This window comes from Hylobates moloch, unplaced genomic scaffold (assembly GCF_009828535.3).
Source record: "Hylobates moloch isolate HMO894 unplaced genomic scaffold, HMol_V3 SCAFFOLD_11, whole genome shotgun sequence".
NCBI lineage: Eukaryota > Metazoa > Chordata > Mammalia > Primates > Hylobatidae > Hylobates > Hylobates moloch.
Window position 1 is genome coordinate 55,024,627 of NW_026652286.1, and position 6,184 is coordinate 55,030,810.

Genomic DNA, 6,184 nt, shown 5'->3' on the forward strand with positions numbered 1-6,184 from the left:
TGGATCACCTGAGGTCAGGAGTTCGAGACCAACCTGACCAACATAGTGAAACCACATCTCTACTAAAAAATACAATAAAATTAGCTTGGTATGGTGGCACATGCCTGTAATCCCAGCTACTTGGGAGGCTGAAGCAGGAGAATTGCTTGAATCAGGAGGCGAAAGTTGCAGTGAGCCGAGATCACACCATTGCACTACAGCCTGGGCAACAAGAGTTTAACTCTATCTCAAAAAAATAAAATAAAATAAAATAATTTTTTATAAGACAACTGGGAAAATGTGGAAAATCATTCTATATTTGATGATATTGAGGAATTATGGTTACTTGCTTAGCTATAATAGGAGTATTGTGGTTGCATTGTTTTTTAAACACTCCTTATCTCTTAGAGATATATACTGAAATAGTAATGATGAAAACTATGATATAAGAAATTTTCTTACTAATCAGTTTGAGTTAAGGAAAGTAGGTGAGGAGACTATATCAAACAATATTGGCCATGATAATTATCAAAGCAGAGTGATGGGTACTTGGGGGCTCATCATACTATTAATATGTTTGAAACTTATAAAAATTAACCTTAACCCCTACCTCACAGCACATAAATGAGTAATTAAATCTGTGTCACAGACCTAAATGTGAAAATGTAGAGAGTATAAAGATCCTAGAAGAAAACGTAGAGAGTATTTTCATGACCTTGGAGTAGGCAAAAGTGTTTTAGTTAAGACACAAAAGTCACTTTCCTTCTCACACAAAAAATAATAAATCCAACTTCACAAAAATTAAAAACATAAGCTTTTCAAAAAAAATAAATAAAACCAAAATGAGATGCCATTACACACCCACCAGAATGGCCAAATTAAAAAAAAAGATTGGCCACAAAAAGTAATCAAGGAGATAGAGTAATTTGAATCTTCATGCATTGTGAGTGGAACTTTACAATGTTAAGCCAATTTTAGAAATTGGTCTAACAATTATCATAAAGATAAATATGTATCTACCAAGCAATTCCAGTCTTAGTTATATGCCTAAAATAAACATTTACAAACATTCACAAAAAGTTTTGTATTATAGTACTCATAAGAGCTTTATTTATAATAGCCTAAACTTGAAATAACCCAGAAGTCTATCTACAGAAGAATAGGCAAAGAAGAAATTGTTTTGGTTGTGCAGTAGTGCTAGCTACTTCACAGTTCGGTCCTCAGACCGGGCAGCCACCACTGGTGCTGAGCTGCTAGGAAGCCCATGTCTGCGAGCTCGCTGAAGCTTGAATCCATTGTCACCTCTCTGACTCACCAACAAACAAAAACAAACAAACAAAAAATGGTTGAAGCAGATCGCCCAGGAAAGCTCTTCATTTGTGGGCTTAATACGGAAACAAGTGAGAAAGCTCTTTAAGTAGTATTTGGCAAACATGGACGAATAGTGGACGTACCGTTGATGAAACGAACAGATAAAGAGGATTTGCTTTTGTCACCTTTGAAAGCCCAGGAGACGATAAGGATGCAGCCAGAGACATGTATGGAAGGTCACTAGATGGAAAAGCCATCAAGGTAGAACAAACCACCAAACCATCATTTGAAAGTGGTAGACGTGGACCGCCTCCACCTCCAAGAAGTAGAGGCCCTCCAAGAGGTCTTAGAGGTGAAAGAGGAGGAAGTGGAGGAGCCAGGAGACCTCCCTCATGGGGAGGACACATGGATGATGGTGGATATTCCATGAATTTTAACATGAGTTCTTCCAGCGGATTACTCCCAGTAAAAAAAAAGGACCCCCATTAAGAAGTGGGGGTCCTCGTCCTAAGAGATCTGCACTTTCAGGACCAGTTCACAGCAGCAGTGGAATGGGAGGAAGAGCTCCTGTATCACGTCGAAGAGACAGTTATGGAGGTCCACCTGGAAGGGAACCGCTGCCCTCTCACAGAGATATTTATTTGTCCCCAAAAGATGATGTGTATTCTACTAAAGACAGCTATTCCAGCAGAGATTACCCAAGTTCTCGTGATACAAGAGATTATACACCACCACCACGAGATTATACTTACCGTGATTATGGTCATTCTAGTTCACGTGATGACTATCCATCAAGAGGCTATGGCAATAGAGAGGGATATGGTCGTGATCGTGACTATTCAGATCATCCAAGTGGAGGTTCCTACAGAGATTCATATGAGAGTTATGGTAACTCACGTAGTGCTCCACCTACACGAGGGCCCCTGCCAGCTTATGGTGGAAGCAATCGCTATGATGATTACAGCAGCTCACGTGATGGATATGGTGGAAGTCAGACAGTTACTCAGCAGCTGAAGTGATCTCTACTCAAGTGGTCGTGATCGGGTTGGCAGACAAGAAAGAGGGCTTCCTCCTACTGTGGAAAGGGGGTACCCTCCTCCACGTGATTCCTACAGCAGTTCAAGCCACGGAGCACCAAGGTGGTGGCCATGGATGAAGCCAATCTGATAGGGGGGAGGCAGAAGCAGATACTAGAAACAAACAAAACTTTGGAACAAAATCCCCGTTCAAAGAAACAAACGAAAAGTGGAAACTATTCTGTCATAACTACCCAAGGACTACTAAAAGGAAAAATTGTGTTCCCTTTTTTAAATTCCCTGTTAAGTTTCCTTCCATAATTTTTATGTTCTTGTGAGGAAAAAAGTAAAACATTGTTTAATTTTATTTTACTTTATGATATTGCTTTTCAACAAGCAAATGTTAAATGTGTTAAGACTTGTTGTACTAGTGTTGTAACTTTCCAAGTAAAAGTGTCCCTAAAAGCCACTTCTTATCAGATTTTTCCCAGTAAATGAGGCAAGCAATTCTTAAGATCTTCCACAAAACATCTAGCCATGTAAAAAATGGAGAGATAAATCGTTCTGCCCATACAAACAAGCTAGCTATTAGAGGGTGGTTGGGGTATGCTGCTTATATGATATATATTTCCAACTGAAATCTCAGTGTTCTCAGTATAAAAAACCTGAAATCAGGTGCCTATTACGGAAAGTGCTGTTCACCCAGTAAACCCCAAAAAGCAAATGGATAATGCTGGCCATTTTGCCTTTCTGACACTTCCTTGGGAATCTGCAAGAACCTCCCCTTTTGCCTCTCACAAATAAGATCTTTTAAGTGTGTATTAAACAACTACGGAATACTAAAAAAGTTTGGCCAAACCAAAAAGGAAGAAGAAGAGGAGAAGAAGAGGAAGAGGAAGCAGAAGCAGATGCAGAAGCAGAAGAAGCAGAAGGAGGAGGAGGAAGAATGAGGAGGAGGAGGAGAAGAATGAGGAGGAGGAGGAGGAGAAGAATGAGGAGGAGGAGGAGAAGAATGAGGAGGAGGAGGAGAAGAATGAGGAGGAGGAGGAGAAGAATGAGGAGGAGGAGGAGGAGGAGGAGAATGAGGAGGAGGAGGAGAATGAGGAGGAGGAGGAGAATGAGGAGGAGGAGGAGAAGAATGAGGAGGAGGAGGAGGAGGACAATGAGGAAGAGGAGGAGAATGAGGAGGAGGAGAAGAATGAGGAGGAGGAGGAGAAGAATGAGGAGGAGGAGGAGGAGGAGGAGAAGAATGAGGAGGAGGAGGAGAAGAATGAGGAGGAGGAGGAGGAGGAGGAGAAGGAGGAGAAGGAGGAGGAAATTGTTTTGTGTTTATACAATGAATTATACCTACTCAATAATATGAACTACTAACATGTGAAAACAAGGATGGATCTCAAAACTGTTTTGTTGAACACAATGAACTAGAAACAAAAGTGCATTCTGTATAATTCCATTTATGTGTAGTTCAATAACAGGCAAAACAGATCTATGGTAATGGAAATCAATATAGTGGTTACCTCTGGAATGGGGTGGCATCACCCAGAAAGAGACATAAGGAAACTTTCTGGAGTCATGAAAATGTTCTAATCTTTTTCTGTATTATGGTCACATAAGTTTTTATTTATATAAAACAAGTACTGATCTATTCCCTTCAGACTGTGCATCTTACTGACTGTAGTGTATAACTCCATAAAGCAATATTGTAAGAACATAAGAGACAAAAACAGAGACATAAATTACTGACAACATGATAGACTATGTACTTTAAGAAATATCTAGATGTTGAATAAACTACAACAATTATACATTTAAATGCAAGTCATGGCAGAAAGGAGAAAGTAAAAATACAGAGAGAATTGAATAACTGTGTGTAAGTAGCAGGAGTGTACAAGAAGGAGGCTAAAAGCTAGGAGGTTAGGGGGAAAGTTGAAGAGAAACGATGCCAGAAAGCATGACAGTGAGCTGGAAAATATTTCTAGCCAGAAATCCATAGAGCAAGAAATGGTCCATTGATATTTAAATGAATGATAGCTGTCAGTTGTTACATGCACGTACTGTAACCCGTTTTGTTACACAAACCTTTATTGAAAGTATGCCAGACATAAATTTTCTTGATGCTTTCAGGGAAATTAAAGGGAAAAATAAATATGTAGTACACCTAGGATGATATAGGCAAGAAGGAAGGAAAGCAACCATAAGGTCTGTGTGATAGTAGGGAAAGAAGAAAACAACCATCCATCTTATACCATCTGAGGACACAGCTAGAAGGCACCATTTATTAATGAAAAGGCTGGGTCCTGACCAGTTACTGGATTTTTCAGTCACTAGTACTGTGAGAAATAAATGTTTGTTGTTTATTAGCTACCCAGTCTATGCATTTTGTTATAGCAGCCCAAACAGATTAAGACAGGAGGCTTCCATCCAAGTAGAGTGAGAAGGAATACATGCTAAGAAAGGATGGTGTCACTGATGGAAGATTGGTTACATATGGGGAGATTGATCAAATAAGTAAATATATTAAGTATATTGAGAGCTGGTTTCTCATTGTTAGAAAAGAGAATTATAATTATGGAAAGGAATAAAACTAGCAGGAACCCCGTGATACTGGACTGAAATTGGAAGCATCATGGTTTTCAGTATGTAGTGATAGATGTAGAAATAAATAAATATATATATATATATATAATTATGGAAAGATATATATCATTCCTAACTCTGTCCCCTGAGAGGGTCTGAGAACAGCAACACTTCACTAGCTACGAGTACCATTCGTACCAATGTGTAATTTCTAAAATACCACTCTCTAGTGAAAGAAACCAGGGCTCCTTGGAGAAATGGCTGATTTCAGGGCTGGGGTAGAGAAATTACAAGATAAGCCTAGAATATCTTGTGCTAAAAACACAGAAGGGCTCAGAGAATGATGGGACCATGTCAAAAGGACAGAGAATTCAGCTTAAAAGTGTTCCTACTGACCAAATCAAAGAAAATTTGAGCAGCAAAATAAAAACAGTAACAAAGTGTAACCCATTGAATAAAATAAATAAATGAATAAATGAGCAGTTCAAAGGGAAACACATTATTTACGTACTGTCGAAGTCCCTACCCATAAAATACTTATTTGTTACAAAGTTAAAAATGAGTAAATTTAACTGGACAATCCTGACAGAGATAATCAAATGATTAAAGTAAACATCATCGGTAGCAGGACAAATTGAAATCATGCATCATCTAATAAGATGCTGTGAAAACACAGCATCATTCCTGCTAGAGATGCATAACCTGAATCTAACCATGAGGAAACTTTATGCAGACCCAAACAGAAAGACATTCTACGAAATAACTGGCCAGTAATTATCAAGAGTTTCAAGGTCATGAAAATTAAGGAAAGTCTGAGAAACTGGTCCACATTGAAGAAGTGATAACAACTAAATTCGAGGCTTGATTCTGAATTATAACTTCTGGCTATAAAGCATATTATTGGAGCAACTGGGGTAACTAATGGGATCTGAGGATTGGATGGTGATAATATGCCAATATTAATTTCCTGATTTTGATGATATATTGTCGTTATGGAGAATTGTCAGAATTGTGCACTGAAGTATTTGGAGGCAACGGGACATTATGTCAGCAGCTTACTCTCAAGTGTTTAAGTTTAAAAAATCTGTATATGTAACTTTTTTGGAAGTTTGCAGGTGTTTCCAACTTTTTTAATGAAGCTTTACAGTGAGCCGTAATGGCGCACTGCACTCCAGCCTGGGCTACAGAGTGAGACCTTGTCTCAAAACAAACGGTAATCACGAGGGATTGTTATTTAAAAAAAAGAAAAGAAAAGAAAAGAGATATTTTAAAGATAATAATGTTAAGAGTTCAATTAAAAC

The 6,184-nt window shown here is 38.5% G+C and overlaps 1 pseudogene; it reads left to right on the plus strand.

Annotated features, from left to right (window-relative positions):
- Nucleotides 1-1,321: 1,321 nt before the first annotated feature.
- On the plus strand, nucleotides 1,322-2,484 carry LOC116476754 (RNA-binding motif protein, X chromosome-like; annotated as a pseudogene).
- Nucleotides 2,485-6,184: the final 3,700 nt, after the last annotated feature.